At 43.7% G+C, this 27,982-nt stretch overlaps 1 pseudogene across 1 annotated transcript; it reads right to left on the reverse strand.

Moving 5' to 3' along the window:
- Window positions 1–233: 233 nt before the first annotated feature.
- On the reverse strand, window positions 234–27,943 carry LOC117252939 (zinc finger MIZ domain-containing protein 2-like; annotated as a pseudogene). The gene is made up of 21 exons (XR_013492103.1): window positions 27,477–27,943; window positions 17,622–17,724; window positions 17,374–17,488; window positions 17,060–17,268; window positions 16,032–16,191; window positions 15,270–15,512; window positions 14,816–14,975; window positions 13,821–13,939; window positions 13,579–13,671; window positions 12,708–12,897; window positions 12,289–12,430; window positions 11,849–11,927; window positions 10,608–10,739; window positions 10,380–10,485; window positions 9,905–10,062; window positions 9,595–9,662; window positions 8,154–8,222; window positions 6,783–7,063; window positions 5,891–6,067; window positions 5,024–5,221; window positions 234–4,893 (listed from the first exon to the last, which is right to left on the reverse strand). The product of XR_013492103.1 is annotated as a zinc finger MIZ domain-containing protein 2-like (transcript).
- Between the last annotated feature and the right edge of the window lie 39 nt (window positions 27,944–27,982).

Genomic DNA, 27,982 nt, shown 5'->3' on the forward strand with positions numbered 1-27,982 from the left:
GCCAGGCTCCACAGGTCATCAGTGCATTATTGATGATCTACATGAATGTCTGATGATGTCATTAAGTTGTCAGAACTAAACATCAATAACTGATATTTAGTGTTGATTATTCTTCATGTTTCCTCCTCCAGCCTGTCACTCTCACCGTCACACCCAACACTTCATACATCATTAACTGTGTGTGTGTGTGTGTGTGTGTGTGTGTGTGTAAAATCATGACAGGTTGTGCGCTGTGTCTTTCCAGTGTGTGTTTATTAAATTACAAAGGTTATTATTATTATTATTATTATTATTGTTGTTGTTGTTGTTGTTGTTGTTATTAGCATCATTACTGATTGACACAGTGTGATCATGTACAGATTTATTGATGCCAGCAGACTCACCGGGACACGGAGACACCACGACTGTCTGGACTCTAGTCACTTTACAACATACAGAGTAATGAGGAGGATAACGAGGATGAAGATGAACCCTCTGTAATTATCACATGTACAAACTGGTGTCGATGGAGCTCTGTGATGTCAGCACACGTCTTCTTCTCCTGTTCTTCATGTCGCAGCTCCCTGGAGTCGGTCGTCGTCATCGTCATCTGTGGCACTGAGTTAAACCTCACTGAGGGCTCGAATGCAGACGATGACGATGGCGGCGACCGTCCAAAGCTCCAGAGTTTAACATTAAAGTCTCATAACATTACAAACACGTCTGTCATGTGTCGAGTGACCTTCACATCAGGTGTCTCAAATGTACAGAGGCCCATTCAAACAACAAAAATCCTGTTTATCATCATAACGAGAAACTTTGTCAAAATAATGAGTTCATATCTTTAAATAAAGATCCTAACATTTTTATTTTAAGAGCTTTGTTTCAGAGATAATAATTCATTATCACAAAAAAAAACAAACGTCCCCATTATTTTGAGAAAGTTTCTATTTGTCTTGCAAAAAAGAATTCAAAATAATAAACTACATCTATATTTTAGGAAAGTTTCTCATTAATTTGAGAAACTTTGTTATTTTGAGACACTAAATCATTTTAGACACCAACTTATTATGATGACAAAAACTCATAATTTTTGGATACTTATTATCAAAAAAAAATTCTTCATAACTTTGAGAAAGTTTCTGATTATCTTGAGAAAATATCTCAAAATAAGAAACTAAATCATTATTTTAAGGACGTTTTTCATTCATTTGAGAAAACTTACTTTGAGTAATTTTACTGACTCATTATTTCTAGACAAGTCTTTATTTTTAAATATGTAATTATGTTGATAAAGTTTCTTATTATGAGATGCATATATAGTATAGTAGTATTTTTTGAGTTAGTAACTCATTATCTTTAGAAGGTTTCTCATCACAGTGACCAACAGGATCTGTGTTTCCATCACTTTGGCACAAACGAGCCTCCGTAGCTTTGATAAAATCCAGATGTGCTTTGATTCGCGGTGCGTTTACACTCAGCCACACGTTCAGTGAAACTCAACATGTTCGTTTCTCTCTGACTTTGTTTAAAGTTTATTTCTGTCTTTTTATAGAGATTTAAACTTTGTTTTAACGTCTTTGTGTCTCGTGTGTGAAACATTTTAAATCTGCTGTTCTACAAATAAACTCCTCAGTAAGTTGTTCCTCTGCGAGCGTCCGGCCTCACTCTGTGAGCAGTGACATTAAAACCGGCTGGCGACCGTTTGTACAGATCCTCTGACAGCGGCCATGTTGGAAATGTTAATCTGTGAACAGACGACCTGTCACAGATCAAACTGATCAGATCCAAGCTGTGAACCTTCAGACTGCACCTGTAGTGTGGTGTGTGTGTGTGATCACATTCAGGACGTGATGTTTCAATGAAACATGAGGAAACGTACGTCTTCACGTCTCTGTGATCGTCAGGATCATGTGACAGGATCCAGGTTTCTGATCCAGCAGCTCTGAGCTCGTGTTTGTCGTCTCAAATCTCTGATTCACTGACGTCTCACTGCTTCTTTTAGCATTTACAAAGATCCGTCGTGACTGCTGACGTCTTCCTGCTGCTCTGTCTGACGCTTCATGTCTGCACGGCCTCATGAACAGAGGATGGACTGTGCTCGTGTGTCAGAGCGTCTCACCTCAGCTGGTGAACACAGGCACGCTCACAGTGACGCTGATTAATGTCGTCATTGTAAATGAATGAAAGATCAGAAACCTGGATCAGGTGTTCACGAGGCGCAGGATCAGTTTGTGTCAGAGATGAAACTGATCACAGCAGGGTGTTGGTACACGCGTGAGAACACACTCAGCGACTTTAAAGGAACGTCCTGATGTTCCTTTGTGAGTTGTGTGTGAGCGTGACGGTCACATCGTTCACATCGTGTTCATCAAAGCGTCAGAGCAGCTCGTCTTGTACCGACTCACATACTCAGATTTCACTGTGATTCGTCGTCCGTCTGGTCACGTCTGATCGGATCTGTCTTGGTTTTAACACGCTGCGTCTAAACATGTCGGCCTGCTGCTCTGCAGGGAGGGACGGCGGCAGGGTGAGTCTGCATGAGGAGTTCTGAATGCTGTATCGTAGGTTTCACCTCTCAACCATCTCATGGCTCAGAGATAAAACGTCTTCAAGAAACTCAAACACGTCCGGCTGCCTACGATGAAGCACTGAGAACTTCCCTGACCTGGATGTCTGAGAATCTTTCAACACTGTACGAGAAGCTTTTCTTGTTACACGATGACAGTTGGCAACGTCAGGGTTCTCTGCTGCAAGTCGATGGTTACTGTGGTCGAACAAACACAGAAAAGAGCGACAACTGCAGATGAAACTTCAAAAACTCGTACAAACTGACGTCACACGAGTGACACTGTTTGGATATCTGGGAAGTGACATTCAGAAACGCACCATGAGCTGCTCACTGAAGGAGCAGCCAAAGAGACAGAAACTCTGAGATGTGAACTTAAACAAACTTCCTAACAAAATATTCCAAGGAGAAAACCTCTTCTTCATCAGGAGTGTGGTGAGAGCAGTTTGACAGTAACGTGGACGACACTGAGGTGAAACACTGAACTCCTTTTTTTTTTTAATCAAAAACAGTGAAAAGACAAATCAACATTTTCTGATTTCAACGTCTCAGATTTTCTGTTTAGTCACTTTGAGTTTTGGACCGTCGCTCGGACAGAACGAGACTTCTGAACATGTCACAGTGAACTCTGGGAAACTTTGTTTAATTTCAGAGGCTAAATAGTTGCTGGTTATTTTTCTGTCAGCAGTCCGAACATTTTAGTTTTAGAGTGAACACAAGATCTAGAAACACTGAAACGTGATGATTTCCTTCCTGACGCTGTGACTGAACCAATCAGACGTCCTGAAACTGATCAGATGATTTAAAACAGATGAACTGTTGTTCTACTAACATATACTTCGGTCCCTCCAGGATTCTGTGAGCTGTTTTTAGGATTGTTGCGGCCTGTCTCATTTGTCAGCTTTTCTAAAACAAAATAAAAATTGTGAAGCATCCGCGCTGCCGCCATCAGATGCTGATATTTGGTTAAATTTAGGTTGTTACGTCACGTGACCAAAGTTCAAGGTCAGGATGACGTCTGCTTCCAACATCAGTTTGACATAGAATACTAACAGCAGATGACGTTGATATTTCGTTGGTTTCAGGTCTTGTTATGTAACCAAAATCCAACGTCTTCCAAACGTCTCCTGCCGACGATGTCCAGGCGTAGAATAACTGAGATGCTGAGGTGCTGAGAACAAAACATCATATTGTTAACATCCACGCAACGTGAAATATGAACGTTTTCAAGATCTGTGCGACGTTAGAGTCCAACGCCTCTCTAATTTTATATTGATGTCTGGTGGCAGCTGGGATGTTGTGATGTTTATGGGCGTGTTTTGCACTAAAAATTGTGAGGTCAAGCTCGACTCTGTCTTTAAACACGTTAATAACTGTTTGGTAACGTTAGCTTTGTGATGCTAACAGTTAGCTCTGTCACTGACGGGCTGAGTGAATCAATACGCTGCACGCAGCTCTGCAATAAAATCAGATTTGACCTGTTTTAAAGAGTCAAATCTGCAGTTGAGTTCCGGTGATCGGACAAAATTAAGTCGCTCAGAATTCACAGCGATTGGCTGAAACTGTGATCACGACCTCCTGGAGGGACCGACTGTGACCATGTGACCTCACGCGTGAACAACATCAGAGGATCAGAGCAAAATGTCACCTTCTGATGAATCATCTGCAGTTCTGTTTAAAACTTTGAATCCTGGGAAATAAACTCATCACAGGAGGAGCGCTGATGCTCCCTGAGGCGCCGTGGCTGAGTGTAAACGGCGTTAACCTTCACATCCTGTCTGTGAGAACAGACGCTCCTTAAAGCTCGTCGTTTCAAACTCATTTGGACCAGAAACATTCTGGATTTAATCGACCACACGTCACAGTCAGCTGTCGTCACGGCAGCCGCGTGGTCGTCGCCATCTTTAAATCGCCTGCAGCTTCCTGTGAGCAGCGCGGCCGTCGGCTCCAACAGGGAATGAAGGATGAAGCATCAAAATACAGTTTAAAAGATAAAAAACAATAAAATAAAGTTACCATCATCATCGTCACACATCAAAGAGTTTTCATATTTAAAAGATGATTTTTTTTTCATATCGTCCACTCCATCCTGTGCAGACGGCGGCGGCCATGTTGGACCGCCACTCGTGTTGGCGGGCGAGGAGAGAAAGAGTTTGTATGTTACAGTAAAGTTCTGTGTGTGTGTATGTGTGTATATGTGTGTGTGTGTGTGTATATGTGTGTGTGTGTGTGTGTGTTCAGTTGTTCTCAAACAGCGACAGCAGGTCGTCGTTGTTGTTGTTTGGGAGGTCCGGAGGTCCGAGGTACGACAGCAACTCGTCCGGGTTGGTCAACTCCGGGAGCAACTGCAGCAACACACAGAGAAGAGACGATGGAGACACAGAACCAGTGGAACCAGTTTAAAACACCAGTCAAACTCAAATTACCCATGATGCAGCAGTGTAACGTGAGGTCTAATTACTGGTTTGTACTCACGTCCAGAGAAGGTTCAGGAACCTCCGACGACCCCCCGAGAGTGAAGGAGCTGTCGCCTTGGAGACGGGGATTCTGGTTGCTACGCTGCATCATCTGGTTGCCGCTCCCCATTTGGGAGTTGCCGTGGAGACCCTGCGACTGCTGCTGGGAGAGAGGAGCACCATGGGAAGTGGAGTCCAGACGGCCCGAGACTGACATCTGAGAGAGGAGAGAGGACGGAAGGAAGGAAAGGAAGGTCAGAAGGAAGGTAGGAGAGGGAGGATGGAAGGAAGGAAAGAGGAGTGAAGGGACAAAGGAAGGAAAGAAAGGAAGGAGGAGAGAGATGAAGTTAAAAAGAAGAGGAGGGACAAAAGGGAAGAGAAGAAGGATATTGAAGAGGAAGCAAGAAAAAGAGAGCAGGAAGGAAGGAGGAGAGGAGAGGAAGGTCAGAAGGAAAGGATCAGAGGAAGGAAGGAGGAGTGGAAGGAACAAAGGAAGGAGGAGAGGACAGAAAGAAAGAGGAGAGGAGGGAAGGAAAGGAGGAGAGAAAGAAGAAGAAAGGGAAGAGAGGAAGAAAATTGGAGAGGAGAGGTAGGAAGGTAGGAGTGGAGGGAAGAAGAAGAGAGAAGGAAAGGAGGAGAGGAAGGAAGGAAGAAAGTAAAGAGGAGAGGAAGGACAAAGGGAAATAGGAAAGGAGGGAAATGAGAGAAAGAAAAGAGGAGGAGGATGGAAAGGAGGGAGAGTGGAGAGGAAGGGAAGAGGAAGGAGAGGAGACAAGGAAAGACAGAACGAACAGAAAGGAGGTAGAGGAGGAGAACTGGTGAACCTTCTGTTCTGAACCAATAAAACATGACGATGATGAAGATGAAGGTGATGATGTCACTGTACCTGTCCAGCCAGCGGGTGAGGCGGGGGTTTGTCGGGGGTGAGGAGGGCGCTGGAGAGCTCAGACTGGTAGGAGAGGGGGGGGGGGGCCGGGGGAGGAGAAGTCCCCCCCCACACCAGGAGTACCAGGACCACTGAAGTCTGAGAAGCCTGCAGACTGACTGCTGGGGTAGGACGGAGCTGAGGACACACGGATCAATACACCTGATCAGATACAGTCATCAGTCCTCTGATTGATCCATTCAGAGTTTGATCCTGATCGATCGATGGTTTGTATCAATAAAGATTATTTGAACCTTCAACAGAGACATGAGCTCATTAAAGATTCATCAGCTCCTCCGTCAACAGGAAGATGACCTCACTGATTACTGATGGACACGCCCGATAATCAATCATTCAGTGGAGAGTAATGGACGGACGACTTGTTGTTGTTGTTGTTGTTGTTTACGTTCCTGTAAAGTCTTTCTTTAAATCCATTAAACACTGTGACAGGAAACAACCTGAACACCAGCAAATAACAACAACGACACACTGATAAAGTATCAAGATAAATTATTATCAAAGAGACATTTTAAATTTGTTAATAATAATAATAATAATAATAAAAGACGTTACAACCTTTATTTATTTGTGTTTCATTAACTTTTCGTCTTTTTATCACTTTATGTGTTCTGTGTTTTTATCTATTTGACCAACAGATGTTTTTCTGCTTCAGCGCTGCAGATTTATAAAATCATTCTCAGATGAACACTGAATAAAACACACTGAATAAAACACACTGAATAAAACACACTGTATAAAAACATGTCAGACAAACAGTGTGTGACCTCATGTCTTCTTCTATCAGATATAAAGTGTAAACTTTAATGGCTGTGGCTCCCTCCACCCTGCGTACCTGGGCCGGGGTAGTCCGGTGTGTTGCTGTTATTGCTGCCCCCTGCAGGTACGGGAGGGTAGGGCATTGGGGAGGAGGAGGAGGTGGTGGCCGAGGTGGGGGCGGGGCCTAGTGATGCGATCATCTCCATGACGCTGGGCAGGACCATGTGACTCGGGCTGAGCGTCCGGCAGCGCTTCAACACGGGGCCGTCTGACTCCTCCTTCACGTGGATGTCGGGCTTCACAGGAACCGGCTTCCAGCTGCACACTGGGTCAATGGTGATCTCCTCGTACTCGGAGCTGAGGGGAGGAGGAGGAGGAGGAGGAGGAGGAGGAGGAGAAAGTGACAAGTCAACAATCACAAACATGAAGCAAACAGTTTGTTTCCTCAGTAACTGAGCGTCGTTTTCTTCCTCCAGGTTTCAGTTTATTATCTGACTGGGACCAACTAACTGGTTCCAAACTGGTTCCAGTCTGAGGCGCCCAGGTCACTGTCCTCACAGAGTGGGACGTCCTCACTGAGCTGCTCTTCACCTTGATTTTACAACTCAACTCATAAAGAGCAAAACGATTCATTTTAAAGGCAAAACTGTGCCAACAATCTGTTTTATATCACATGAACCTGAATCTCTTCCTGTTTGGGACTGTTGATCGGAGAATACAAGACATGACGACGCCACTTGAAGTTTCAAGAATGTCTGACACTTTACAGACATGATAAATTAAGTTTAAAGTTTTTTAATGTCATCTTCACATCAGAGAAATCATTGTTAGATCTCAGGCTGCTCAAACAATGCTCTGCATATATGAATAAAAAGAACATTACAGGTAAAAATGAGACCTAAAACAGTGCAGAGGTCAGAAGATGTCTGGAAAAAACCCATAAAAATCAACAGTAAAGTAACGTTGATGTGATTCACTCTGCAGCAAAGTTACTTCAAATTAGACTCGCAGCAGAAGCCGATCCATCAGCGGGCTGAGACGATGTGTTGAGTTGAATCTTGTGGCAAATAAACTGCTTTTACAGACAGAGGAAGTCTTAAGATAAAATCATATGTGGCACATTTCTACTTGACTAGTCCTGTAACGTTATCCCCACCACTCACAGTCGCCATCTTTCTCAGCTCAGTTTCCTGTTCCACCAGAAGAGACTGACCTCTGCTGGCTCATGATGTGCACTACATCACATCACCTCCACACATGATCTCTACATCAGTGTGTTAGGAGGAGGAGGAGGAGGAGGCATTATATTTTTGACTATTGAAAATCACACCTTTGAGATTTCTAAGTGTCTAAGTACACCACCTGAGCCTCCTTCAAACAGTTTAAGTGCTTCAGATCATCAGAACACATCAAGATAAAGTCTGGAGTTAGAAATAAAGTTTCTTACTTCTGAACGTAGATGAGGATTCCCAGCATGTACTGATCCACCTCCAGACCTTCTAACAGAGCTGTTTTACTGCGTGCGCACACACACACACACACACACACACACACACACGGTTACAAGTTATAAAGGACATAAGAATTGTGTAGAAAGACTCTGAACGTAGGGCTGGACGATGAGGAAAAACTAAGATCAATATTTATCCCAAAATATAACTTGATGATGTCGACAGTATGAAGAGTCCCTGTTAATGACTGGAGCCTGAAGGATTCTTTAGTTTAACTTTACAACATTTTTATTTAAATATAAACTAGAAGAACAGCATATATAATATACATGTTAGCTCGTCTTATAATAAATTCATGGTGTGGTCGCTGAGCTGGAACCTTTTCAGGTGTGTTTCCTGTCTTGGTCGGCACCGACTGACTGAATATCTTGCAGACCGTCTTACTCTGAGCTTTGGTGCGTCTGACCTCGGTATATGTGACGCAGTGTTTGTAGCTTTTCTGTCAACAGTCTCTAAACTTTAGACGATAACACCGGTTCACTTTCAGCACTTTGGCGTAACAACGTATTCTCGTACAACAGTAAGTATGACATCCTATGAATCAGCGCCCCATGAATGACGTTACGTGGGTTAGTTAGCAAAATAAAGTTTCGGAGGTTAGGGAAGGAAACATGGAGACGATGTACTTAAAAATGATTAACTCAAAGTCCGGTTCCGAACGCAGTCTCTTGGGGAAAGTCCTGCGCTTTGTGACCCGTCCACCACCTGATCCTGCCTCAGACCACTTCCTGCTTTACTCTTCAGTCCTGTCAGCACACTGGTCATGTGATCATAGCTTTCCAAAATACGTAGGTTATGCACGAATGACTGGTTCATGATTACGTGGTTTGTGTATGTACCAATTTTTGGTTCTTTTTGTAGTAAACGTACGAACGGTTCATGAGAACAGCCTCAGCATATCGAGCTCTGTGGCTGTGAAACACACCAGGTGTGGATTCAGAGGAGACAGGAAGTTACTGCGAGCACAACAACCCGAAGACGCCACATTTCTGTAAGTTTGTGTTCCTCATGTTCAACATGTGTTTGATTAATCGATCACACTGTCTCACATTTGTTGCTCTGAGGGATCATGAGCTCTGTGATCACTGACTCCAGTAAAATATGTCCTAAAGTCTGTTTCACTGCCTTCGCTGCTGTCCACGTAGCCCCGCCCTCCTGCAGACAGGCAGCCAATCAGAGCAGAGAGAGAAGCAGCAGACAGACTGGCTGCTGCTTGTTGTGTTTATTTCCGATGTGTGACAGGCTGTTCGGTCTTTTTAATATCAGGAAATGTCAAAAGTTTATCATCGTTATCGACATAAATTTTACCCCGACCGCCTGTCGAGGTCGTTTTATGGTCCAGCCCTGACTGAGTGTGTTCGTGTGAGAGAGACGTACTTGCACACAGGACACCTCCATGTTCCTCTCTCACAGTTGAGCTGCAGGTACGACTCCAGATCAAAGCACTGCGACAGACAGTCAGACGGTCAGACGGTCAGACAGACAGACAGACAATCAGACAGTCAGACAGACAGACAGACAGAGTAATCGATCAGTGTTTTTTTCATGTGCACTCTTTATGTTATTAAAGCTTCTTGATTTTAATGTTTTTTCTGATTCTAGAAAAATGTGACAGTCTCTGGTAAATTCGGGGCTGGCGCTCCGACATCACAGTGTGGAGCGTCCTGATTGGCTGTGGCCCTCTGACCTGTATATGTCTGCAGTCGTGACCTCTGGCGGGCAGCTGGATGCGGCGGAAAGTGATGGGACATTTCAGCGACACTCTGATGGCCGTCTGCTCCACGCCGTCCTCTCCGTTTAACCCGGGAGTCCCGGGGATCGAACCGCTGCTGAAGTTCCTCTTTACTGAGACACAGACGGAAATAATTGAAGTTAATATGAAAAATATCAGAGTCAAATACAGGAATGTGAAATATTTACAAAAGCTTGAGAATCAATCAACAACAGGCAACTCAGTGGATTCTAGTTGATCAGAGGCTGTGATGTCAGGTGGCGCCCCAACACATCTGGTGTCCTAGGCGAGTGTGGGGGGGCTCCCCTAACCCCTCCCCCTATAGATGACGGCGCCCTAAGCATTCACCTGCACTGCCTACACCGAGGGCTGGTGGAGTTATTAAGATGCTGACTGACAGTGAGATAAATTAATGAGTCATTAAACTCACTCTTAGTGACACAATGCTCGGCAGGCAGCAGCCTCTTCTTCATCAGACCCTGAAGCACCGAACGGACTGACGGACGATGAACCAGCTGGAGGACAAACAGGTGAGACTGCACAGAGACACAGACAGGTATGTTAAAATAACCACGTGTGAACATCTTTGTATGTATAAGATATGATGTGTGCGTGCGTGCGTGCGTGCATGCATGCGTGTGTGTGTGAGAGCTCTTACGCAGCAGCAGGCGGTGACGGTGATCTGGATGGTGTTCCTGCCCGGCTGACACACCTGCTTCAGGTACAAAGGCTTGTGGGAAGTTTTGTTGTCGCCTCGTTCGATGGTGAGAGGAGTCGCGTTCACGCTCACCTGAGGAGGAGCAGGAGGAGCAGGAGGAGATAAGAGGAGGTAAATAAAGACAGAACACAAAGACAGCTCTGCAGATGGACCTAATATTAACCCCGCCTCCAGAAAGTGTCACTTCTTGTGTCAGATATATTTTCTGATTCTCAGTGTCTCTACAACGTGTCAAAAACACCTTCAGTTGATTCCTGAGATTATTTTTATCTTTGGGACTAAAGGATAATGTTCTTCATCAGATCTGACACCACCTGTGTCACCATCGTTTGTTTGATGCCAGTTTATTTGTCTTTATCTTGAATTTCAAAGTGACGCCTCGTTTCCATTTACGTCTGTGACTGGTGTCTGTAGATCCATAAATATACAGATGACGCCTCTGTCATTTCTTTATGGACAGAAACCTGATAGAAACTACCTGCAGCCGTGGGGGCGGGGCTTATTTAGTCTGCTTGTGGAATATTGGCTTTGAACATAACCGAGACAGAAACAGGACCAATACTGCATGAATAAATAAAGATGTTGACCTGCCAGGTGCACGGCACGATATGGAAAATATTTAATTAAAAATACAAATGAATGTCTGACTGTTTATAATGAATAACCATATTTTAACAGAATAACATTACTCAGATTCACAATATGTTAAATTAGATAAACAAGTTATATTTAATCAGACAAACTCACCTGACAATCAAGCTAAGCTAAGCTAAGCTAAGCTAAGCTAAGCTAAACTAAGCTAGCACACTGTCATACGATCTCTCCGAAATCTGCCGTAAAAGTTGAAGGGAGGAGCTTCACAGGCACATCAGATACCAGAGAGATTCCCATGATGAGGAATGACTGAACTTCCTGTTCAGTTTCAAGTGGAAATGAGGTGTGAATCATATTTCATCAACATTCTGGTTCTGTTTGTTTTCAACAACTGTGTTATTATTTCATTGTTCTTATTTAATTCTGATTTATTTTCCTGTTTTAGCAGAAAGTAAAAGTTTCATAACAATGATCCCATTAAAATATATTCCATAAAGACATCATTTCTGAAACAAAAAAATAAAAAAAGAAATAAAGTGTTGAGACAAAAGAAGAAGATGAAGAGGAGGAGGAGGACGAGGAGGTACCTGGACGGAGGCGGGCCAGTTAGTGTTCATCTGTCGATCTTCGTGGTGGTAACACTTAAACTGGAGCTCCAGATCCGGTCTGACACACACACACACACACACAGAGTTATTGATCATCATGTGTTCACACCAGACTTGAGTGAGTTACAGTTAGTAAATGTAAAGATGTCATTAGACGTGATGGAGGTGACACAATGACACAAAGTGCACAAATTAAGATGCACGAGTGAAGTGAGCAGCGTGATCGTGTCACATGCTTCTTCACAAGAGTGAACTGAGTGAACAATTCGTACCATGTGTGTGTGTGAGGCACAAAAACACAAAATATTCCAGTGTTCAAAGTCTCACAGGAACACACTGCGCTGACAGCCTGACATCGACCGACCGACTGTCAGCTTGGTTTGTCAGGGCCCTCTGTGTGTGTGTGTGTGTGTGTTCACCTCATGATGAGTGTTTTGTAGACAGAGTCTCTCAGCTGGAAGACGTGGTTGCTGACCGCCAGGTTGTGCTCTAATCTGAAGGGCTCCAGGACCACGCCGTCACGCACCGGGAAGGTCAGCCGCAGGTCGTCGCTGGGGTTACCTGTAAACAGGAAGTCGACACGGGTCAGACACCTGGGCTGTGTCTCAGATCTGATGTAGTGCACCATACAGTCAGATTAATATTTCATCTTTCAAACTGATTAAAATGTGTGAAGACTGACGGCAGAGAGCGAGACAGAAAACAGATACAGAAAATATCTAAATATTAAATACAACAAAGTGAAGACGTAACGACCAAACACATGACATCATCTTTAATCTGATTATTCTTCTGACAATAACCTGCTGTGTGTTTGTTTATGTGTGTATATTCATACCTGTGGGAGGCGGCGGCGGCAGTCCGCCCATGTTGGGTTTGATGTCAGGCAGGAAAGAGGAGGGCGGCGGCTTGACGTCACTGTTGCCGGGCGACATGTAGGGCGGGGCCATGGAGCTGCTGGGGGTGATGGGAGGGGTCGGGTTTCCAGGAACAGGCGAGGAGGGGTAACCTGGCAACCCTCGACCAGGCTGAGAGGAAGAGGAAGAGGAAGAGGAAGATGATTATCGTCACTGTTACAGACACCAGAACCGTCGGAGCAGGAAATATTTTCATTATCTATCCAAAGGTCGTTTCTGTGAACATGAAGAGTCGTGTTAACCCTCTGAAACCCGAGACGTTTCCTCAGAGAGAGGAGTCAGCTGTTTTTACGGCCTCTTATAAAACTGTCTGACAACGTTACATAAACTGTGTCACTGTGAAGATCATCATCACATGATCAGGACCCATGGCGTCAGAGTGATTTTCAAACTGAGGTCAGAGAGTTCAGGTCTACAGATTTAATGTAAGTGGTTCCACCTCATGTTCACCGCCATCAGAGTCATTATCCACACATGCTACACAGCACGGCCTGCCACTCTGTAACATGGACATGTAATAGATTACCATGAATCAGGAATTACAGTAATAATATGTATAAACTCTCTGAGATCAATTAGCTGATTTCAAGGCTCAAAACACAGGAAAATAATTGATGCATCAACATGTGGGCGGAGCTTAATGTCAGTTCACGTGGAGCTAATTTTAAAACTTATTTATAAACTTAGTTTAATCTCATTAAAGTAGAGCTGCAACGATTGGTCATTTAATCTGATGTGAAAACTGCTCACACACACACACACACACACACACACACACAGAGTCAGACTCACCCCAGACGGCTGGTTGAAGGAGTTGTAGACTCCACCGGCGGCCCCTGTTGTCAGAGCGTTCAAACCTCCACCCTGACCGTTAAACTGCTCCTGCTGCACCAACACACAAACAACAACATGTTTATGTTCAAATATACAACACACACACACACACACACACACAGACACACACAGACACACACACACAGGAAGCAGCCTCCCGATGCTGACTGACTGTAACCAGCTCTGTTGAAGCTCCTCACCTTGTAGTACTGTGAGTTGGGGGGTCCAGAGGGGGGGTACTGTGGGAGGGGCATCTTATGGGTCTGATAGGAGGGGGAGGAGCCTGATCGCTGGGGGGCGGGACCTGGACCACCAGGACCTGCAGGTACACAGACAGAAAAGATCCTGAAACACTGACCAACACACCCGAACCTGGATGAAGGTTTCCCTGCTCCCAGTCTTTGTGCTAAGCTAGGCTAACAGTTTCCCCCTGCTTCCAGTCTTTGTGCTAAGCTAGGCTAACAGTTTCCCCCGCTTCCAGTCTTTGTGCTAAGCTAGGCTAACCGTTTCCCCCTGCCTCCAGTCTTTGTGCTAAGCTAGGCTAACAGTTTCCCCCTGCTTCCAGTCTTTGTGCTAAGCTAGGCTAACAGTTTCCCTCTGCCTCCAGTCTTTGTGCTAAGCTAGGCTAACAGTTTCCCCCTGCTTCCAGTCTTTGTGCTAAGCTAGGCTAACAGTTTCCCCCTGCTTCCAGTCTTTGTGCTAAGCTAGGCTAACAGTTTCCCCCGCTTCCAGTCTTTGTGCTAAGCTAGGCTAACCGTTTCCCCCTGCCTCCAGTCTTTGTGCTAAGCTAGGCTAACAGTTTCCCCCTGCTTCCAGTCTTTGTGCTAAGCTAGGCTAACAGTTTCCCCCTGCTTCCAGTCTTTGTGCTAAGCTAGGCTAACAGTTTCCCCCTGCTTCCAGTCTTTGTGCTAAGCTAAGGGAACTTTAACAGAATGACAGGTGATGACATCAGTGACAGTGTCCGAGGCGTCAAATCAAACTATAACCCATCAAATCTTTGTTGTTTCACCTTTGACTCAAAACAATCCTTCCATCACATTATAAACACATTAATCAACGTTAATGGATGTTTTTTTTTTTATCTAAAAAAAAAAAAAAATCCAATATATACATATCAATAAAACATTTTGATATGAACCAAACAAAACAGCAGTTTAGTCAGCAGCTTTTAACCCTGCAGTAACATTAACTCCACCTGGATGATACTGCATGTTGGGGCCGGCGTACGGACCGGGGCCGCCGTGACTGCCCCCGCCTGACCCTGGGATTGAACCACCAGCGCCACCAGGACCTGACATCACGTTCACACTGGGACCAACGGGAACGCCGTACTGCTGAGACATTCCTGGGAAAGACTGAGGAACAAAAGGAAGGATGTGAAATGACTTGTATATTAATTTACATCATTTTAATTATGTTGAAATAATCATAATAATAATAATAATAATAATAATAATGATGATGAATTATTTATTTATTTTATTGTTATTATTTTAAATTGCATTAGGTACTTTTGTTTTAAATCATTTTTTCTATTTCTTTCTATTTATTTTTTTCTCTATATAAGAGTCTACTGTAATCCCATTAAATGTAATCAGATTACACCAGGTTTAATCTGATTACTGTGGACTCGGATTGAATCTCCTCACCTCAGAGTTGTAAGGCCGTTTGAGGCCCTGTGGCGGCCTCAAGTGGCCCTGCTGTGGTCCGGGGCCGTAGTTTGGGTGCTGAGGGACCCTCTGGGGGCCGCCACCAGGGCCGTACATGGGGCCCATTGAGGGGGGGCCCCTGGTGGGTCCAGGCCCGGGGCCCATACCTCCAGGAGCCATGCCAGGGGGGCCGCGGGGGCCAGAGTGGGCCATGAACTGGTTGTTGTAGGCCGGACCTCCCATCTGATTGACACAACAAACAAATAATAACATGTTTACTCTGTACACGATTACATCATCTGTTTTTACACATACTCACTACAGCACCAAATGTGGATCAATCCGCCGCTGAAAATAGTCCCTGACAGGTGACCTATTCTCTCCTGTGTGTTTGTTCTGAGGGAAAATACTGATCAGTATCAGCAGGAACCAAAGAGCTCGGAGCAGAGACGCAGACAGGAAGTGAGACGGTACTGAGGGACGGACTGACGTGATGTCAGTGAGACATCACCAGAATACACTTCGTTTATCTTCACGTTTCATCGTCCTGACTGTAGCTTTAAAACCTCCACACACCACAGGAAGTGACTTCACATCATCAGACTCATTTATGTGGACGTACGGATCCTGTGTCGTTACACGTAGAGACGCTCCAACATGACCTCCAGGTCAGGTCGCAGGAACATGATTAATTAAAATAACCACGATGACACCTGAAGTCTCCAGCAGAGGGAGCACTAACTCCCTCCTCCTCCTCCTCACCTGTCCATAGTTCATTTCCTGGTTTTGTTTCTCCTGGATGGCGGCGACAGTTGCCGTGGCCGTGGCGGTTGCCGTGGCAGCGGCAGCAGCGACGGCGGCGGCTGCAGCGGCCTGAGTGAAGTCAGCTGAACCTCTGGAGCCGCCGGGGTTTGATGGGTAACTGAAGACGGAGAGAGAGGAGGGTCAGTTTCAGATTTTAATCACTTTGTTTTATTTTCTGCACAGTAACAATGTGACGTGGTGTTTTTATATGATGATAGAAAATACTAAAATTATTTGATTTCATTATTGATTTATTATTTATGAGAAGTAGCCTGTGATAAAGTTTAGTCTACATACAGTCAAAACAATATTCTGTATCTTTATTTATCATAAGCTCTCTGATATTTTGTCCCTCAGCAGAACAATTCTTCATGTTGAGAAACTGACAGAACTCAATTTACTACTACTAACATGTGATGAACTTAAATGACAAAAAGCCTCTTTTTATACTTGGAAATAACTCGATTTAATTTATCTTTGTTTCTTCCTTTAGTTTGAAGCATAAAATGTTCTCAAGAATTTTCTCAAGAAGTTCCACTTCTGTTCATTTTAGGAATTATTGCAAACTAGGAGGCTGTTAGATAAAGTTTTACAGACTTATTTTAACCTGTCACTCACAAAACTAAAAGAAAACACCAATCCTAAAAAAGAAAATTACAAAAAAACAAAACAAAATAAACCACAAAAACCCAAATATAATAATAAAAAATAAAACAAGAATTTTAAAAAGGAAAAAAATCACCATAAACAAAATAAACAAAAAAAAGAAACATATTTAAAAATACCCACAAAAAACAACAAAAAAACTCCCCAAAGAACAACAAATCACAAAAAAACAAAAGAAACACACAAACAAAAATCAAAAAAACAACAACAAAACAACAACAAAATAATAATAATAATAAAAACACATAAAAAAAAAACCCACAAAAATTTACAAAATCACACAAAAACAAACAAACAATCAAACAAACAAACAAACCCACCTCCCAGTGTAGCCTCCTGGTCCTCCAGCGTAGCCCCCAGTCGTCCGGCCGTACATGCCCTGGTTCATGTAGCCTTTGCTGGGCTCTCCGTAGCCCTGCTGACCCATGTAGCCTCCGGGACCACCGGCCATGCCCGGACCCCCAGGGCCCTGCATCATGGGCCCCCCTCCTGGGTTGGCCCCGGGCCCCATCACCCCTCCACCCATACCCTGACAGACACAGAGACACACACAGCTTCTTACACACCACTTCATTAAAGGTTTATAAATCAATCTCCGTCTTCTTCTTTTACTTCCTGTTTGGTGATGTCATACCTGGCTGGCCGAGGGATTGGTCACTCCCCAGACGGTGGTTACCACGGAGAGGGATCCTGTGGGCTGGTTGTTGGGCTGCTGCCAGCTGGAGGGGTCGTAGGGGTACGAACCCTCGCTGCAGACACACACAGAGGCGTCAGCTCAGTGATGCACTACGACCATTTAACAGATCAATACTGTGAGGTTGATCAGTGTCAGAGGGGTGTGTGTGTGTGTGTGTGTGTGTGTGTGTGTGTGTGTGTATTTACCTGTGTGGGTTGTTGGCCAGTCCAGCCTTCATCTGATTCAGCGGGTTCATGATGGGAGGGGCTGGTGGTCCACCGGGGTCCAATCAGACAGACAGACAAACTCCTGGAGGACAGACAGACAGACAGACAGAGTCATTATCTCCAGTGTACAAACTCAGTTACAAACTACATTTCCCATCATGCCTCCACAGCACAGATGTGTGAGTGATCCATTAATCTCGTTTGTTCTTTTGGTTTCTGACAAACTTGACAGAAAAACTACTGAAACTAGAAAATGCAGAGTTCTTACTTCCTGTTAAACTTCAGTCACTCAGACTGGTTCACTAACCATCTCAACCAGTTGCTTCAGTTCTCTGACTGGTTTTCTACCCACTTGGTATATTTATACTAGACATGGACGACATGGCCCTACAATAATATTGTGATATTTCAGGGTATCTTTGCGATAACGATGTTCTTGATGACAAATTAGCAAAAAAAATGCTATTATGAATTTAAGAGGATAAAACTGCCACAGAGTCAGTGATGCAGTTTCACAGTTTGCTTCAAATCTTCAGTAAAAATTAAATAAAAATGATGATGTCATTTCTTTAGTTTGCGAACAACAACAGTAACTCAGAGTCAGAGTCAGATTCTGTCACAATATTAATAGTTCAACTAATCACACATTAAACAAATGTCCTCTGGGACCTATATGTATATATATAACTCATCTCCAGTCATCAGGCTGTCAGGAGACAGAATCACTGTGCTGCTGCCAGAGGAGCTGCTGAATGAGTTCCCTCTGAGCTGACGCCACACTTTATCCCACACTACTGAAGCTCCTCCTCTTTTTGGAATCGCCACAGAGTCCATCATCATCTCACTGTCAGCCATGCTTGTTGTTGCCGTGGGTAACTGTATGACATCAATGTGTCAACAAGTGGAAATATTGCGAGTATCATGATATGAATTTTTCATATCATATTAAAAATGATACTGGTGTTATGTCACCTGAAGTCTGAAGTCAGAGGAACCTCACCAACCCTGACGTAAAAATCCAATATGGCTGCTCTGCCCATCAACAGTAACTGTCTCAGATGTGTCTCACTAAACGGTCACACAGTCCTGTCCAACGTCTGTCTCAGAACATGTGTTTGTATACACAACATAATGTGTTCATATTGCTAACGGTGGCTAACCTGGTTTGAAATGGTGTTGCTAACATCATCTCAGTTCACTGAATTAACCTGGAGTGCAATCAGCTCAGGTGTGACGTCATACCTGGATCTGACCTCCAACTTTCCACGTAAATCAAAAACACTGTTATTTCTCCCGGTGAACTGTTTTAATCAGGTGTAGTTCATCATTTATCACTGCACCATCAGAGCCTCTGCTCCTGAGCTCCAGTCTGAGGAGACCAAACGTTTCAGACTCCAAACACACTGCAGGCGGTGCTGTTATGGTGCATTAACAATTCAATACGGCAATATTAGACCGATAAACTAGAAATTAACCTCAGATATGATCAGGGCTGGGTATCACCACTCTGTCCTCTACCTGCTCAGGTACTCTGTCCTCTACCTGCTCAGGTACACTGTACTCTACCTGCTCAGGTATTCTGTCCTCTACCTGCTCAGGTACACTGTCCTCTACCTGCTCAGGTACTGTGTACTCTACCTGCTCAGGTACACTGTACTCTACCTGCTCAGGTACACTGTACTCTACCTGCTCAGGTACTCTGTCCTCTACCTGCTCAGGTACACTGTACTCTACCTGCTCAGGTACTCTGTCCTCTACCTGCTCAGGTACTCTGTCCTCTACCTGCTCAGGTACACTGTACTCTACCTGCTCAGGTACTCTGTCCTCTACCTGCTCAGGTACACTGTCCTCTACCTGCTCAGGTATTCTGTACTCTACCTGCTCAGGTACTCTGTCCTCTACCTGCTCAGGTACACTGTCCTCTACCTGCTCAGGTATTCTGTACTCTACCTGCTCAGGTACTCTGTCCTCTACCTGCTCAGGTACACTGTCCTCTACCTGCTCAGGTATTCTGTACTCTACCTGCTCAGGTACTCTGTCCTCTACCTGCTCAGGTACACTGTCCTCTACCTGCTCAGGTATTCTGTACTCTACCTGCTCAGGTACACTGTCCTCTACCTGCTCAGGTACTCTGTCCTCTACCTGCTCAGGTACACTGTCCTCTACCTGCTCAGGTACTCTGTCCTCTACCTGCTCAGGTACTCTGTCCTCTACCTGCTCAGGTACACTGTCCTCTACCTGCTCAGGTACTCTGTCCTCTACCTGCTCAGGTACACTGTCCTCTACCTGCTCAGGTACTCTGTCCTCTACCTGCTCAGGTACTCTGTCCTCTACCTGCTCAGGTACACTGTCCTCTACCTGCTCAGGTACTCTGTCCTCTACCTGCTCAGGTACACTGTCCTCTACCTGCTCAGTATTCTGTCCTCTACCTGCTCAGGTATTCTGTACTCTACCTGCTCAGGTACACTGTCCTCTACCTGCTCAGGTACACTGTCCTCTACCTGCTCAGGTACACTGTCCTCTACCTGCTCAGGTATTCTGTCCTCTACCTGCTCAGGTATTCTGTACTCTACCTGCTCAGGTACACTGTCCTCTACCTGCTCAGGTACACTGTCCTCTACCTGCTCAGGTATTCTGTACTCTACCTGCTCAGGTACACTGTCCTCTACCTGCTCAGGTACTCTGTCCTCTACCTGCTCAGGTACACTGTCCTCTACCTGCTCAGGTACTCTGTCCTCTACCTGCTCAGGTACTCTGTCCTCTACCTGCTCAGGTACACTGTCCTCTACCTGCTCAGGTACTCTGTCCTCTACCTGCTCAGGTACTCTGTCCTCTACCTGCTCAGGTACTCTGTCCTCTACCTGCTCAGGTACTCTGTCCTCTACCTGCTCAGGTACATTGTCCTCTACCTGCTCAGGTACTCTGTCCTCTACCTGCTCAGGTACTCTGTCCTCTACCTGCTCAGGTACTCTGTCCTCTACCTGCTCAGGTACTCTGTCCTCTACCTGCTCAGGTACTCTGTCCTCTACCTGCTCAGGTACTCTGTCCTCTACCTGCTCAGGTACATTGTCCTCTACCTGCTCAGGTACACTGTCCTCTACCTGCTCAGGTATCAAACTGTATATAACTTTTACCAATGAATAAAAACTGAATGAATAAACAGTTCAAATAACTAAAACTGTAATTCATTCATTCTTCTCCTCTGTAATGAACCAGCAGCAGCTGCAGTCTGGTGACTCACTCAGCTTCAGGATGATTCAACATTCCTGGATGTTACTGTGTCATTAAATGCATCATCACCTTCACCATCACTCTGATGTTTGGATTTCCTCTGAATGAGTCACGACTGAAACTCTGCTCAGGTTTGATAGAACGATGAAACATCACTGCAGAGACGTCACAGCACTGCAGTGTTACTGAACGCTTCCTGTGTCAGTGGTTCACTGCAGGTGGAGGGTAAAGATCACTGACTTCACAACCTGCAGCTGAAATAACTTACTTTTGAACTGTGCATCACTTCTGGTACAAATTCAGTAACAATGGCAATGTGGGTTTTTTCTTTTTGCCTTTAACAGACAGGACAGACTCAGAGTAAAAGGGGGCAGAGACATGCAGTGTAGGACCACGGGCTGAAATCGAACCTGTGGTCGCTGTAGCGAGGACACAGTCTCGGTACACACGGCGCCCGTTCCACCTGCTGAGCCACTGGGCGCCAATGTGTTTATCCTCTCAAATTTAACAATGAAACTCTCTGAATCCACTCCCACTCCTATTCTCTTTCTTCTCCTTCACAGCAGCAGCAGCTGAGGCTCATGGGTGTTGTAGTATTTAAAGACAGAGAAAAACCTGATGTATCACGACATAAAGTGAGAAGATGAATAATCTGACACAGAAATACACAAAGAGGAAAAGTTGCAAATAACTGGTGATTGATTAAAGCTGCAGTGTGTGAATCTAATCTAATGGTTGTGTTCTGGTTGCGTTTATATCTCCACAGGGAGCAGGTCCTCGTCTACAGAGATCACCATGTTGCACCGCCATGTTTCTACAGTAGCCCAGAACGGACAAACCAAACACTGACTCTAGATAGAGACATTAACGTGTTCACAATTTATACTTCTACATTGAATCGACGCCGTACCGACTGCGTGGGCTCCACATCGAGGCAAAGACCCTACGCTGTAGCCTGACGTGCAGCTCCACAGAAATGTAGCTACACTTTAATTTCACAGATAAGAAACAATAAATTGTGAAGACAATAAAGCCTCCACACACTGTGTGTGATTTATCCTGGCTGAAATATGAGCAGAGCAAATCTCTGCTAGCTGCTAGGCTAATTTATACAATGTAAAATGCCATAGGCTTGTGCTAATAACGTTAGCATGTTGTATTTGTGGGGAAAACGTGTCCAGATAAAGACAAATGTTTGTCTGTGAATGCTGCGAGTTATAGTGAAGCTGATTTGTGTTTGACACTGTCTCTAAATAATTTCAACATTCAGTTCAGTGTAATAACTCACTGCTCTGCTTGTTTTTCTTGTTTGAAATGTTAAAATAATCCAGAGTGATGCTTCCTCCTCTGATAAACCATCTTCAGCTGATCACAAGCAGACAGCAGCTGACACAGAGCACATTAACCAGAACACAGACAACTGACCAGCTGACAGTATTAATTAACTGCAGCTGATTAACTTCAGCCACTCAAATAAAAGTCTTCATCTGTCTGCCTCCGCACAACAACAACAACAACTGACGACACAAACATGTCTGGAGACACTTTTACTGGGCGTGTAGCTGCTGATAAAGGTCACATTTAATTACCAGATTTCTGAATGGACTTTGGCACGATGCTCGCTGGGCGACAGTAACACACACGGACAGAAAAACAGGAAATATACAGCAGGATTCTTTCAGGGAAACTCAAGTCTGAACACTTGTTTTTAAGACTTTATATATATATATATATATATATATATATATATATATATATATATATATATATATATATATACATATATATATACATATATATATATATATATATCTTATTAATACCAGATACACCCATCAATATCATTATGTTAGTATCAGAAAATTAAAGCCAATCAGGTGCAGTTCTCCTCATGGGTTCCTGAATTAAATCTGGAGGGTTACAAGACAATTAAATATATTTATTTTTTGTTGCAGAAAATTTTGGTGCGTTTTAACAACTTTTCTCTAATGTTTGCTTTTTTCTTGTGAAACACTGAATAACTGCAGTAAAAATGACTTTGTCTCAGAGCTCTGACAATTAGCCGATCAATTAATCAGCAACTATCCTGATTCTGATGTGAGTGCAGCTGAAACAATGACTCCAATGATTTGTCAATTTGATGCTTGTCGTTGTGGCACATGATAATAAACTGAACAGTCTGGGATTCTTCGACTGTTGGTCAGATATATAAACCATGTGCAGACGTCACCTCAGACACAGCAGGATATGTTTCACTATGGTCTAACATGTTACTGACAAAATGATTAATCAAGAAAAGAATGAGCAGATTAATGAATAATGAAACTAATGGCTGGTTTAAATCACAGTAAACTGAATCAGTTTGGACTGTTGGTTGAACAAAACTCAGAGAAAGTGGGATGTATTTAAGACTATTAATTGATTAACAGTGAAAATAATGTGAAAATATTTTGATGTTGCGACATTACAGAATTATTATTGCTATCAGTTACACTGACCCTTAAAGGACTGAACACAGAGAGGGAAATGTTTTACTGTCACTAAAACTTGAAACAATTTTGTTGGAAGTTTGTGTAAAAAGTCTCCCCTTAGAAAATGACTAAAGGAAGGTGAGCTTCTCCGTCTAGTTACATCTTTCATACGATATCGTAGATGAGTAAATGTAGACACTATGATAGCCGCTAATTTTCATATCACATTGTGCCTTAAAACCTGTCTATCTGTGCGACCTTAGTATCGAGATGAAACTTGTGATTCACACTCCCACATTTGTGATACCAGTGAGAAACTTGACACTGAGGGCCTAAAACTTAGCACTCTGACTAAAAGATAAATGAGACGAGAACAAGTCGAGACAGAGCCGCTGGTTCTGGTGAATCAACTGAAACCGTTTCACGTTCAGAATCAATACGTATCAATAAATCAATATTTTTGACAACACTACAACAGAATGGAGAGGTCTCTGTGTACCACACAGCAACAACACCACATTGGAGCAACGACTGGATCAAACCAGACACTGTCACCAGGTTTGTTTCCTGACTGTGCAGCCGCTCCCTCAGCAGACTGACACTCCCAGCTGTCACTGCAACACCTGATGACACCTGAGTCATGTGACTCAGCAGAGCTGTACCTGCTGTCAGCTCGTGCTCTTATTCACCTGCTCACCACAGCACCATGCTGCTGATAAACTTCACTGTATTAAACGTTAAGTTATTGATATATTTATAATGTTTACAGTACAGTATGTAGGCCTATATAATATAAGACGGTATACTTTATTATATTATAATAAAGACGTCTGATGTTTACAGAGTTCAGACACCTCTTTTCCACCAACATGGAGTCGGTTCTGTTTCAGTTCCTGCACCTTCTTTTGAACCATCGAGAGCATTTCAACCAAAACTAAACTGGTTCAGAACCTGAGGAGTTGGTTTCATACTGGAACCAGAAACAGCAGGTTTTCCTTCACCTGAGGTGAGAACGCTGACGACATGTGGGCGTGTCACATTGTACAGGTCGGCGAAATCAAGTGTGCAGTGTCTCATTAATGTTTGGTCCTCGCTTGTTTTGGGATAAAAACAAATATCTGTGATATCAGAACAAAAGCTCACAGGTTGTCAGTATGATCCGCCATCTTGCTTCTACTGTCGTGTAACGCCCTCCGTTGATGACACATCCTTGATTTGAATACATGTGGGAGAAAAAAAAAATCAACACCACAGTATCGCGATATTTTTGTGGCAGTATCGTATCGTCACACAGCGCCAAGTATTGATTTTTTTTTTTATAACAGAAATTATTAATATTACAAATACAAAACAGCTTTTAGTATTCTACTAGAATAATAGTCATTGCTTTTTCAGTGCACGACAGAGGCTACACTCTGCTGCAGTAAAAAGGATTAAAGTCAGATGAACGGACTGAAAACTTTATTCTATTAAATAAAACAGACGTTCAAAGTTTTCCTTTGGTAACAAAATTTACTGTTGAAGAAATGTAATAAATCACAGTATATTTTATAGCAATACTCAGCATATCGCAACATATGTAAAATCACAATGATATTGTATTGTGATTTAAGTATCGTGATAATATCGTATCCTGGATCGCTGGTGTTTCTCACCATGAGTGCAAATACAGGCTGGTTCTCTTGAGTCTGAATGAAACCAGTTCAAGAACCAGACCGTTCTGTCACACTATAAACTGTACCATATTATATTTGATATTCTGTGATACAGCTGTACTGTCACATTACACACAGGTCTGCAGTGATACACCAGGTTTAGGTTAGGGTTGCAACAATATGAGATTTCATGGTAAAATACCTGCCTCAGAAAATACTGTGGTTTCACAGAATCACAGAATTTATACCATCATCATCATCATCAGTCAGAATGATCCTTAAAGAAATTAAAACAGACGGTTTATTGTTGATTGAACAAATGTGTTATTACTTTAACTGAGACCTGAAACCATTTCGTAAAAAGGTGCCTCTTAAAAAAATAACTACAATAAAGGGGAGATTATAAGCAGTACATCGCTTCAGCCCTCGTGTCAAAGTAAACCATAGCAGGAAAACTGACGGTTTATATTTGCTCACGTATACAGAATTAAAAAAGGCATCTGGATGGAAAATCTAACTTGCACATGCTCACTTCTTTTCCTCCACTGAGGGAGTTTATTAATATTAAAAAATAGTTTCAATTCTAATAAAGCGTTCACTCAATCAAAAAACAAACTTGTTAATAACAATAGTTACTGTGCAGTAACACATACTGGGATACTGTAAAACCATGATATTTTCTGATTCAGTTATTGTACCGTAAAAATCTCCTACTGAATCAACCCCAGTTCCATCTGGTCAGGATCTTATATTTTATCATGATACAATATTATTATTGCTATAAAATGTATTTTGATTTATTACCTTTGTTTCCAGTTGTAAGTTATGTCCCCACGTCTGTTTTATCTAATAAGACAAAGTTTTCAGTCTGTTCATCTCACCTCAGACACTTCTATTGCAGCAGTAAAATATATGTAGTGGACTGAAAAAGCAACTGATAATATTGTTCTAGTTTGCTCCCTAAAGATTAATGTGTATTAGTAATATTCCTGTAAAACTTCATTAGACGCCCAGTCCCTTTCCCAGCCCGGTGTGGTCACACATTTTGACAAATGAAGGCCTGTCTCTATCAGAGGCCTGGTGTGGTTACCAAGCAGTTCATTTTTTATAGTACAAGTTATCTGAATGTATAAAAGCAGGTTGTTCCTCAGATGACGTGTCCGGTCTTTGATTACCCTGCAAGTATTTCATATTCCTTCAGTCTGTCAGATCAAAAGAATCAAAAGGCTTTTTCATAAAGATTAATCCAAGTTGTGAGGATTGTTTTAACAGGATAAAGTGGTGTTGTGTCAGTATGCTGGGAGCTGGAGCTCTGATGCTCTGTCTGTCACAGTCAGATCAAATGAATGCGTCGTAATTGATATATTATCTGAAGCTTAATTTTTATTATACAAGTATTATTAATACTGGTTTAAATAAACAATTTGATTGTATTTACAGGCCTGTCTCAAATAACAGCCCGGGTTGTTATTCAACATTTAAGGGTAATGATTTGGAATAAAAAGATGAATACTTGGCATAAAACACATCACAACACTAAGCTGTATGGATTGTTTCCCACCCCTGTGATATATTATCCTTTATATCCACACTACACTCAAGTAAGAGCCACTGTCCCAGCTGTTATACAGGTTCATCTCTGTTACACAGTCACAACAAGTGAAGAACATTAATGATTAAAACCTTTTGATGGTTCTTTACTTTAAACAGCCCATAATAATAAACTTTACCTTATCAAATGACACCACACGTGTCAGCCTGTGTCCTCACTCAATAAACTGGTTTCTGTGTGTGGCCTTCAAACTACCAACCCCTCCTACCCTCAGCCGCGTGCACGCCACACACGCACGCGCTCGTTATAATATTATGGCTTATATTAACCGAAATAACGAGATAAACCGGGAGGTGATGTCCCGGTTGGTCCGTCCTCATGTCCCCGGCTCAGTGGAGACAAAATGACAGAGCCAGGAGACATTTTGAGATTCCCTGTAGTGTTGCAACCAGGTAGAAGCTAATGCTAACATGCTAACAGGGGAAATGAGGCTTTTCCATTGCTGTAGGTAGCATCGCTGTTAGCATTAGCGTGCTAACGAGACGACAACAACTCACCGCGTCTAAAACAGCTTAAACGATCCAGCTCATGATCATAACTCACGCGGACACGAAGCGACGACTCACGCGTCTGATGCTGTGTTTGATTCACCGCGGTTATAACACAATATGTCCCCGTCTCACAGCTGTTAGCCTGTTAGCTTAGCTAGCACCAACGGGCTGTGACAATGGAATGCTCCGAGGCTAACAGCTAGCCACCAGCTAGCTCCTTCCTCCAACACAAAAACACTAATGTTAGCTAACATGTGGATCCGCTCACAGCAGCCTGGTTATCTACCGACACATTCCCGGTAATTACGACATATACCTGAGTCACACAGCGACACGGTGACACGAGATGTAGTTTCCCCCCACAGCCGACCTACCTCCTCTGCTTCCCCGGGTATCCGAGCCCTGCTCCGGGGCTCCGCAGTCTGAGATCCTCCGGGCCTCCGGGGCATCAAGGACCGAGCGCACCCAGCAGCCAGCACAGTGCGGCTCCACAGCCGGTACCGATCCACCGATGTATGTCCACAAATATCCCGTTAAAATCCCGCACGGAGGCCGAGATCCCACCCAGCGGTCCTGGGCTAAACTTCAGCCAGCTAGCCGTCCCTGCCGCCGGCCTCTGCGTCTGATTATCCGGCTTCAGGAGGAGACACCATCCCCCGCAGCTCCAGGACCAGCTCAGCACACACACTCACAATATAACTTTAATATCTGAGGCTCACTGGAGACACACGGCTGACGTTAGCTCCGGTGCTTCCTCTGCATTACTGCCCGTCAGGGTGAGGAGGAGACAGAGACACACTGAGACACACACACACACACACACACACACACACACACACAGAGTTCATCAGCTCACACTCTGACACTTCATCAGGTTTAT

This window comes from Epinephelus lanceolatus, chromosome 9 (assembly GCF_041903045.1).
Source record: "Epinephelus lanceolatus isolate andai-2023 chromosome 9, ASM4190304v1, whole genome shotgun sequence".
NCBI lineage: Eukaryota > Metazoa > Chordata > Actinopteri > Perciformes > Serranidae > Epinephelus > Epinephelus lanceolatus.